This window comes from Pinus tabuliformis, chromosome 7 (assembly GCF_031772625.1).
Source record: "Pinus tabuliformis cultivar Carrire ecotype Pingquan chromosome 7, CPIR1, whole genome shotgun sequence".
In the NCBI taxonomy this organism is placed as follows: domain Eukaryota; kingdom Viridiplantae; phylum Streptophyta; class Pinopsida; order Pinales; family Pinaceae; genus Pinus; species Pinus tabuliformis.
Genome location: NC_142293.1, coordinates 1,512,781,960 through 1,512,793,631, shown reverse-complemented (window position 1 = coordinate 1,512,793,631; position 11,672 = coordinate 1,512,781,960).

The window sequence follows — 11,672 nt, the reverse complement described above, 5'->3', positions numbered from 1 at the left end:
ATTAACCATTGTCGAGGAGCCAGGGGTCACTTATCGGTAAACCTTGGATTACTGTCAAGGAGCCGGTAAGGGGATTGAGCTTGTTACTCTGCCCTTGCGTGCTGTCGGAGTTTAGACTGTTCCCCCAGGTGTAATTGTTGTGATTGGTAACCTTAGTGGCCATAATATCTAGGATTCTACCCAAGGTGACGGTGGAGGGAAGGTCCCACTGTACCTGGAGCAGACGTCGGCTATACTCACTTGGATTTTCTGGGGGGTTCGCTTCACTTCGAGACGGTTAAAGTGGAGGAACTTGGTCCAGTCTATTCATTAAGCAGGTTGTCGGCGTAACTGTTCCACCCGCCATTTCTGTACTGAATCCTGCGAGGTTGGGCCTAATCACCAACTAGCGCTTTTGGTCCGGAAGATACTGTTTGTGTGTGCTTTGACGCTCTAGATTCTTTAGGTATGTGCTTCAAATTTTTTGGTTCTTTAGAAGACTTTAGGTGGTTTGATTTGAAATTTTTTACTTTGTTTTCGTGTGTTGTAATTAAAAATCATTAATTGTGGCGGAATTACCGAGACGGTCCCGTCGAATTGCGGGCCAGTCTCCTGAAGTTGTTTCTGTGGCCGAATTGTTGAGAAGATCCCGTGAACTTAGGGGTTCACCTCCTCGAGACGACCCCAGTAATTTAGAAGGTTTAAAGGTCCTTGTAACTCCTCCTAGTGGCAGTAGAGTAGGTTCACCTGAAGAAGGAGAATTTTCCTTGGTAGTCCATCCAGATTACCAAAGTTTAGAAACAGGTTACAATCCCGAAGCTGTTACAGTTTCCGAGCTTGCTGGTAGTTTTTCATCTGCCAGTGAAACAGGCGAAGAACCTGAAATTTCCGAACCTGTTACTCCAACTCCTAGTGTTCCTGATTCACCAAGAATAGAAAGAATTATCACCGAAAATCTTCCTGTTGGATTAATTGCTATAGAAGAACTTGTTCCAGAGGAAGAAATAGGCGTTTCTGATTCTGAAGATCTAATTACCCTTGATCTAAGGGAGCGTGAATCCATCTTTTACAGTCCTCCTAGAAGTGAATCTTGGTACCTTGCATTAACCAATTTTTTAGACAACTCAGTAGGTTTTTCTACACCTCGTACTCCTTTTTCACCTAGAGGAATTCATACTCCTGTAAATATGTCTGGTCAGTCATCTGTGTTTACGCAAAGTCCTGAATCATTTTTACATGGCGGTCCTTCTGTTCCTACTGGGTATCAATCACTTTCTGGTACCTTTGCGGGAGCATCTCCTCAACCCATTGATCATGGGTTATTAGTTGGAAACAGTGGTAATGTACCATTGAGTATAGGTGATGTTTATATGATGTCAGGTTCAACTCCCATTAACCAACCTCAAGGTGGCCAATTACCGCCTGGGGGGCAACCTTCGTTAATGCCTGGGGGGCAACCTCAAGGTACTTCATTCGTGTCTGGGGGGCAACCTCAAGGTCAATGCGCTCCTATGGGGCAATACATACCTCAAGGTCAACCCCAGCCTCAATATGTACCCAAAAGTCAACCTCAGTATCAATATCAACCTCAAGGATGGCAACCTCAAGGATGGCAACCCCAAGGGTATCAACCCCAAGGGTATCAACCTCAAGGATACCAACCTCAAGGTCAAGGTCAACCCCAGTACTCGTATTTACCTCAAGGTTATCAACCTACGGGTCAATACCCTGGTCAAAGTTATCAACCACCTCAAGGGCAACCATATGGGACTGCACCTTACAATTATCAACCCTATCCTCAATACGGCTATGGATCTCAGTATCCTCAACCTGTTACGAGTCAATACCCTGGAATGTTAACGTGGGATCCGTCACAGGGTCAACAGATGTCGCAACCAAGTATACAGTCGGTACCTCAAGCAGGACAACCTGTAGTTCCTGGTCCACCCCAGCAACCGCAACCTGTCCAGTCAAGTGTTCAGACCCCTGTAACTTCCGTAGTTACTCAGCCGCCAATTGCACCTGGTACTCCACCTCACACGGCTGCAGCAACTACCGCTACATCTACCATGCTTACTTCTGGAGTATCGGCAGCTCCGGTTTCTACTGTCCCTGTAACCACTCCTCAGACATCTGTACCGTTGTCTGGACCTACGGTTCAAACCACAGTCCAGATGCCTGTAGGCCAACCTGGTACAAGTACGGTTGTTACTACTCAACCTCAATTTGTTCAACCTCCGTACCAGGGACAGTATCAACCTGGGCAAGCTGCCCAACAACCGGTTTACCAGTATCAACCGTATCCTGGGTACACTTATCAACAACCTCAGCAACCCCAGTACGGTCCGGTTAATCCTGGTTTTCCAGGAGGATATAATATCCCAAATGCAACTCCTGTTCCTAGTTATCCTGGATATCCTCCTCCTGGGGCTGGTATTGTGACTCAGAGTTTTAGAGATCCTAACCGGCAGTTACCGTTTATTGCGACTTTAGATTTACCCGACTTGACGCGCCTAACGAACGATCCAATTCAATATCTTCAGTTCTGGCCGCCAATGCCAAATAAGTTGCCCAGCGATATACCCAAGTTCGAAGGTAAGTCTGGAGAGGATCCGTCTAATCACGTGATGACTTACCACCTCTGGTGTGCTTCAAATTCCATCTCAGATGATTCCATCCGCTTACGTCTTTTCCAGCGTACACTCATTGGTCTCGCGGCCAAGTGGTACATTGAGTTACCACGGGCCTCTTTTTACAACTTTAGCCAGTTAGCTACCTCATTCTTAACTCATTTTCAGTTACCAGTCAGATACGATAATGGTACAGAATTATTAACTTCGCTAAAACAATCGACATCCACGTACATTTCTGATCACATTCATGAGTGGAGACGTCGAAGGAGATTAGTGAAAGTTTTTATCCCGGACCAAATCTTAGCTGAATGGTTTGTCAAATCATTATTACCAAGAATTACTGAAGATGTAGCTAAGGCCGGAGTAGTTACTGAGGAGCAAGTCATTGCTCAGGCACAATACCTTGACTTAGTTTACACTCAGTCGGGTACGTTACACGAGAAAATTCCGGATCTTCCAAAGTCAAACCAAATCGCTGCTGCTCCTTCGGGATCTCATGCCGCTGATGGTATGATTGGTATCGTGACTACGAAGAGCAAGAAGAAGTCTTCCAAGGCTTCAACTACTCCAATTATCACTTTGCCTGATTCTCCGACAGGAGAGTCTTCTCCTGAACTCACCGCCGACATTCACGCTGTAGAGTCATCTACGGCCAAACCAAAAAACGGTGGAAAGAAGAAAGGAAAGAAGAAGGCCAAAGCAGACAAGGCTCCAAAGGAGAAAACGGAAAAGTCGGAAACCAATGACGAAAAGCGCAAACCTCGATATCCTTGTCTCATTTGTGAAGAAGATCATTTTACGAGAGATTGCCCTCATCGGGCCGAGGTAGTGAAAATAGTCAAAGGTTCTCCCACTCCTGCTGTGTTAAAAAATCCATTTCCAGAGCAGGAGAATAAGATGATAGGTTCTTCTTCGAATGCCAGTGAAGAACCCATTTTGATGATGTCTCATGTCAGGATTGCGACTCGATCGCAAGATTATGGTAGTAAGGCTCCTGTTGATGGTAAGGAAGCAGAATCTTCTCACTCTAACCCATCAACCTCAGCTCCTGGTTCCGATCCACTACAGATCGAAAAACCTAACCCAGACTTAGTGATTAAGCCGCCCGCCAAGGGTGTACTTCGAAGGTCTGCTTTCAATCCACATGCGAGAGCAGCCCAGAATTACAACATTGTTGAGGACTTAGCTGTTTCACCTTCAGCAATGTCGGCACTCGAAGTGCTGCAATCATGTCCAGCGCAACGAAAATTGCTTTTGTCGGCTATCGGAGCTGTCGATGTTCAGGACCCGAACCTAATGATCTTTGATCTAGAAAATAGTACACCACGTCTCCCCCATCAAATGGCTTTCCAAATCCAGTGATAGTCAAAAACAGGCCTATTCATCGGACTGTGATTGATGAGGGAGCTTCTACGTGTATTATGTCGATTCAATGTTGGAGATCGCTTGGTTCTCCTTCGTTGAACCAATCCCCCACCATCCTTAAGGCCTTTGATGGCCGTGGGTTCCGTCCGTTTGGTATTCTACAAGAATTGCCTATAGGGGTCGAAGGTAAAACCGTTAGTCTGGATGTGGAAGTGGTTGATGCCCCTCTAGACTACAACCTTCTTTTGGGTCGAAGTTGGTCATATGCTATGACAGCGGTCGTTTCATCGGTCTTCAGAGTAATTAAGTTTCCACATAACGGTAAGATCGTGACTATTGATCAGCTGACATACTTTTCATCCGACCCAGCCTCTTCAGAGAGTATTCAACATGTTGGTAAAACGACAATCCCTTATAGGGACATTGGTGTAGGTTTAGTTAAGGATTCCGGTTTACTGGGAACTTTTCCTCTCCCTCCACTCAACGTAGACCCTTCGTTTGCAACGATTCATATGATCACGTCAGAAAACATTATTTATGATGATCCTTGGTATGTTCCATCTGACTCTGAGCTAGACTCACTCGGTGATGTTATGCCGTTGAGTCCGTATGAGATTGCTTATGAAGCTCTTATGTCTTTTACCGATTTTCATTCAACCGAAACCGACCAAATGAATGTGGTCAGTGAAGAGTCACTTTTCACCTCACCCTTAGAACGGATAACGTTTCCCGAAGAAGTGTCATCTGACGAACAACTTCGCGAAATCCTAAGTGTAGATGATCTACCATGGGAAGATCTCCATCACAGATCTTCGTTTTTACCTAAGGGCGATGCATTTGAAAATGATTTTTCATCTATCTTTACCGCTGAATATGTCAAAGACGCTCAGGATCCAACGAAACATTCTGATTCAGAGTTGAATTTAGGGAATATTTCTCGTACTATTCCCATTGATATTTCAGTGAAGCCCGGAATCGAGGAAAACATTCATATAGGTGCCGCATGTACTGAAGAAGAAATCCAAACTTACAAGGCCCTATTCCAAGAATTCCGCGACGTGTTTGCCTGGTCTTACGAGGAAATGCCAGGAATCGATCCTGCCATTGTTGTTCATGAAATCAAAACCTACCCGGATGCTAAACCCATTCGGCAACGGTTGCGTCAGATTCACCCTCGAAAAGCGGCTGCAATTAAAGCAGAAGTCGAAAAGCTGTTGAAAGCAGGTTTCATTTATCCGATCCCGTTAACGGATTGGGTATCGAATATTGTTCCCGTCAATAAAAAACAAGGAACAATAAGAATCTGTATCGACTATAGGGATATCAATCGAGCTTGTCCAAAAGACAACTATCCTACGCCTTATATCGATCAAATTATTGATGATTGTGCCGGAAGTGAGATGTTTTCCTTCATGGATGGTTTCTCAGGCTATAATCAAATCAATATTCTACCTGCCGATCAACCAAAAACGGCATTCATTTGTCCATGGGGGACATTTGCTTATTGCAAATTACCTTTTGGGCTTAAGAATGCCGGCGCTACTTTTCAACGGGCGATGTCTTATGCATTTCATGACATCAAGCACATTGTGCAACCCTATCTCGATGATTTGCCTGCTCATTCTTTACATCGAGCTGATCACCTTGTCCATTTACGAGCAATCTTTATGAGGTGTAGGCATTATCGAATTCGGTTGAATCCCCACAAGTGTGTTTTCTGTATAGAAACAGGTCGATTGCTGGGATTTGTTGTTTCAAAAGCCGGCATTCGCGTCGATCCCTCGAAAGTCGAGGCTATCATCAAATTGCCTCCTCCTTCGAGTTTGCGCCAACTCCAAAGTTTGCAAGGGAAAGCGAACTTTTTACGCCGATTCATCCCAAACTACGCCGAGGTCACTAAAGGTTTTACACGGTTGTTGAAACAGAACGCACAATTCTTTTGGGACGAGATTGCCCAACAATCTTTTGATGCATTAAAACACGCGTTGACCCATGCACCGTTATTGCATCCTCCCAACTACAACCAGGACTACTTCTTATACCTCGCAGCTTCGCATTCCACCATTGGAATGGTGTTAGTTCAAGAAGATGAATTCAAAGCAGAGCATGTGATATATTATCTTAGTAGAACCTTAAATCCCACTGAGTTAAAATATTCGCATGTGGAGAAATTGGCCCTGGCAGCCGTTCAAGCTGTCCAGCGTTTTCGTCACTACATTCTTCTCCGCAAAACTACAGTTATTTCGGATTGCAACCCTATGATTTATATTTTGACAAAACAACTGCTAGGGGGCAAGTACTCTAAATGGATTGTCATCCTGCAAGAGTTCGACTTGGAGTTCGAGAAGTCCAAGTCTAAGAAATCTTTAGTTTTTGCGGAATTGATGTGTGATTTCCCGAGTGCTGACACAGAGACTGTGGCAGAGGAGTCCATTGCGGACGAATCTTTGTTTCTTATTAGCACTTTAGATCCGTGGTATGGGGATATAATCATCTATCTCCAAACCCAAACCTTTCGGCCTGAAGCTTCCAAGGAAGACCGTCGAAAAATTCGGTTTCGATCCCAGCAATACAAAATTATTGGAGATACACTTTATCGCCGGGGGCAGACTTAGTTTTTCGACGTTGTTTAACTCACGAAGAGGCTGAGAGAGTTTTGAATGATTGTCACTCTGGAGCATGTGGCGGTCATATGTCTGGGTATGCCACAGCTCAGAAGGTGTTGCGCGCTGGCTATTTCTGGCCGTCTATGTTTAAAGATTGTATCCTTGCCGTCAGAAAATGCCACAACTGTCAAGTGTTTGATCGAAAGATGCGCGCTCCACCTGCTCCTCTCCACCCTATAATTGCCGCTGGTCCATTCGCCAAATGGGGTATTGACTTTATTACTTGTAACCCTCACTCGGCCGGGGGGCATGCGTATATCATCCTCGCGGTTGATTATTTTACAAAATGGGCCGAGGCGATGCCTACATTCGACGCAAGCGGCAAGACAGCTGCAGTTTTCGTATTCAATCATATCATAACTAGGTTTGGTGTCCCACAAGCAATCATTACTGACCATGGGAGCCATTTTCGAAACGTCATGATGACTGAGCTTACAAGCCAGCTTGGTTTGCGCCACGATAGCTCTACTCCTTATTATCCGCAAGCCAACGGTTTGGTTGAGTCAATCAACAAAGTTCTAGTCATCATGATTCGACGGATCATTGGTATCCATCGAACGAATTGGCATAACATGTTATTTTCGGCGCTATGGGCATATCGAACTTCAGTGAAAAATTCAACAGGTTTCACCCCTTTCCAGCTAGTTTATGGCTTAGAAGCTGTGTTACCTATTGAATGCGAAATCCCATCACTTCAAATGGCTGTCGAATTACTTCCAGCTACTTCCGAAGAGGAGAAACGGTTATTATACTTGGCTAAATTAGATGAGACTCGACGTGACGCTACTTTAGCTATCGAGACTCACGCGAAACGAATGAAAGCTCAGTACGATAAAAATGTAACCCCTCGAAGTTTTTCGGAAGGAGACCTAGTACTATTATATGATCAAGCTAACGATAAGCTAGGTGCCGGAAAATTCGTTCCCATGTGGCATGGGCCCTACATTGTAAAGCGAAAGCTAGCAAAAGGGGCTTATGAGTTAGTTGATTTTGATGGGGACTCTTTGGGTAAACCCAGAAATGGACTTTACCTAAAGAGGTATTATGCTTAAAATGATGGGTATGGAGAAAATTTTAGATAGGTTAGATTTCCTTTCTAGCTAGCAAGTGTGGTAGTTTAGTCAGTGTGCTTAGCTTAGCGAGTGTGGTTTTTCGTCATTATTCTGGCTTATCTTGGTTTTACTCTTGATATTGTAGATGTCGACGCCTCTCCAAACATACATTGGATTTGCTGATGGTGCTTGTCGTAATACACGGAATATCTCTTCCGCAGCTTGGGTTATCTATTCGCCCTCTGACGAGTTAGTTTCTATGCATGGGGTAAGCCTCGGTCAAACAACGAATAACATTGCAGAATACAGTGCAGTGGTTGAATTATTATCCGAATCTATTTCATTTGGAATTCGACGTTTGATAGTGAGGTTAGATTCTGAACTTGTTGTATTACAGCTTAATAGAGTTTATGCCATTAGAAATCCTGTGTTATTAAGGTTGTTTTTGAGAGTGCGTCTCTTGGAACGTGAATTTGATTACATTGAATATCAACATATTCCAAGGTCCCTGAATACATTAGCAGATGCAATTGCTTCTCGAGTGTTGGACAGACATTTATAATAATCATGCAAGTAAATTTAAAAACATTTCATCATATATGTTAAACAAGATAAGCCGGTAATAGTGATATATATAGATAGAAGTGTGTCAAAAAATATATACATCGTCTTCGATCATAGGTTGAAAACACCTTATGATCGGCAAAATGATAGTACAAAAAGTCAAAAATGTCACATGTGACTACAAAAAGTGACTAGTCAATCACTGGTGGTGCTCTCTGTACGACACCACTGCGCGGGCTACCTTACGCAAAAATCTCCTAAACGGTCCAGGGACCGCGACTACAAAACGCTGAAGCCTGATAGGAATGTCATCCATAGTAGTCTCAGGTATGTCTGCCGTGAGACGCTCTAGATCATGCTCCAACTCAGCTAGTACGTCTGCAGCCGCGTCCTGTGGGGCCGGTACCGGTGCAGCTGGATGTAGTCTATCATAAGGCCGGAGGTTGGCTGGACGCTGTGGACCAACATCTGCATTTTGAAAAAGTTTTACTATTAGTTTTGAGACGATATATATAAAAAATACAAAAAATACATAATTAGGAAACTTGTGAAAATAAAAGTACCTCTGTCGTCCCATTGTTCTCCCTGTGGAAGAACCATGTCCGGATCACCTCTGAAATCCATTCCGGCATACGGAAAGTCCTGTATCACAAAAAGCTGGCCCTCTAACCAGTCAAAGTAACTATCTGAGAATCGAACCACTGCCGCACCCTCGTCAGGATGCCGGGCCATCACCGCAACCCATCGAATCAGCTTTGGCTCCCGAGGACCCAAGATATCAACAGTGAGTTGCTGAGGGATCAGCATTGGAACTCTCTCCAAGGCAAAGCTCACGACTATAGGCCCATATCCAAAAGTCTTTAGTCGTCCGTTCTTTGCCTTGGTCAGTTGGCTCTTCATATGAGCCGACACAGCTTCACACCAGTTGAAAATGGTGCCTTGGTAACAGTCAATTGCCATCCGCATTTGGGATCCGGAAGCAATGTGCAAAGCGGCCGCGCCGCAAATTCTGGTGACCGTGAACGCAATGACTTTGAGTTCAGGCAGAGTGATGTGTTTTATCTCTATGCCTTTTGAATGGTGAGCCCCACGTGTGCACCAATCCTCGCGGAGACTATCAAGGGATTGGCCACCCGGCCTAGTCCCCGCAAGATTGAGTTGCTCACCTCTGTTTGGCAAGCCAGTGAGAAAGTATACATCCGAGGGCTCTATCTCGAGCTGGTGCCCTCCTATGTAAAAGCATTGTTCTTGAACGTTCCATCGCTCAACCAGCCATTCCAAGAATCTTACCTGGCCCCTCATGCCCGGTATGGTCCAATATTTGTATAATCCGCATGCTCTTAGGGCATCCAGAGAAGGTTGGTGATTTATTGCAGCTTCATCTTCCTCTACATGCTCTCTCTCTCTCCAGTCTAACATGATTAATGCCCTGCATATCAAAAAAGGCAATTAGAAATTGATTTGAGGATTTTTGGTAGCTTTTTGGGGGAGTTGGGGTTTTGAAATGCGCACTTCTCGGAAGACGCACCCTAGCTTTGTAGCACAGGGCGTCCGGACGCAGCTGACCTAAAGGCGGGCTGCGTCCCCCGACCGTTTTCCCGTATGAGAAAAAGTCGGGGGACGCAGGTCACCCGAAGGGCACCTGCGTCCGCCGAGAGGCGCATTCCAAAACCAAAACCCCCCCAAAAAATGAAATTAAGACCTAAAAATTAATTCTAAACGGATAGAAATGCAGAGTAGGATGTGTAAAATACCTGGATGAAACGGCGTTCGATTCCGACGGTCAGATTTTCCGCAGCGACCACGGGAAGTTTCTTGTCAAAAGCTCCTTTTTCAACCTCCAAAGTCAAACGGTAAAAATGACATGGTAAAAGGTCTTTTTATAGGTTTTTTGGGTGAATTAGTTCATTTTTTACCATGAAAAGATGTTTTTCGACGTATTTTTGCCTATTTTAAACAGGTATGAGTAATGTGTTGCTTTTGTACAGGACAAAAGGACTTCGAGGGAAATTGTCATTTTTCACAAACAAAATATCAGAGTCATCTTTTAAGCCCTTTTCTGACTCCTAAAACATGAAAAGATCGCCGAGTGTTTCTTTTTCACTCGTTAAAACGGAATTAAAAGACGGTCCCCTTTTAGCTCTTTTCTGGCCGTAAAATCAAGAAAAGATTGCCGGGTTTTTGTCGTTTCAAACTCGATAAGGAAATAAAACGACGTGTCCTTGATCGCTTTTTACTTTTCAGGTCGACGACACTATCATGAAAGTACTCCTTGGTCGCAAGATCAAGCGGTTCCCCCAGGTATTATTTTATACTTTTTCGGGCTTGAGGGACACAAATTTACGAAAAAGTTCAACGTGGAGTTTCCTTAAGTTTTTTCAGACTCTCTAAAATTGAAAAACACCGAGTTGTTCCTATACTGGGCTCGTTAAAACTTTTACAGTAAAGGACCTGTTCAATTACAAACAGGAACGAACCACTCCTTCCTAGGGTTCGAATTTAAACTAGGTTGGACTCGTCCGAAGGATGAGCTTATAATCAAGCATATGTTATCCTCCTCAAGCTTGTTAAAAATAAAGAGGTACTTGCCAGAAATGGTGGGGGAAAAGAGAGAAGAATGAGCCTATTTGTTACCTTTATTTCAAAAGAAACTTTATTACCACTCTTGAACACGACACTTTTTCATTCACCTGGGTTGGGAAATCTTTTACCTCACAGTTGACCAAACCACTTTGAAAGTCTTTAACCGGGTTCCAGGGATTAACTTTGAGTATTCGTCACCAAACCATCTGTTGTGTCGTTATGTGTTCAAGAGGTCTGCAAGCAAAACTTTCATCTGCAAAATACTTGTCATCCATTTGACCATCCCTGAGTCAGTCCTTACAGCAACATTTCTTCAACTTGAACAATGATTTCGTGTTGCAGGCTTGCCTGCAACGAGTCGCTTTCTATCGACATCGACACATTATCTAGAAAGATGACTTAGGAATCGACAGTACCTTGAAGTCTGCATGCATCAATGGCAGGTTTCTCGCCTTTGACGACAGTTTACATCATTGACTTTCGATCAAAGGATTCCGTGAAGTGTTCGACATCAAAACATCTATTCACATTTCACGGGTTGTGCTTGGTACTTTGAGAACCATTGACATTACTGGTGGTCTCTCTCACGCTTGTTAACAGTTCACATCATCGACTGGTAATCAAGTGGTTTCTAACATGTTCGACATCAAATCATTTAATCACATGCTTAGAATCGTACCAATTCGGGAAGTAGAAGTGAAGACCCTGGATCTAGTTTTTACCATCCAGGCTGCGAGGAGTTTTGTATTCATTGTCTATGTAGACTAATCATAAACAGATGGCTGCGTCCATACTGTGTCTACAAAAGTCTATAAAAATGATGTACTGCA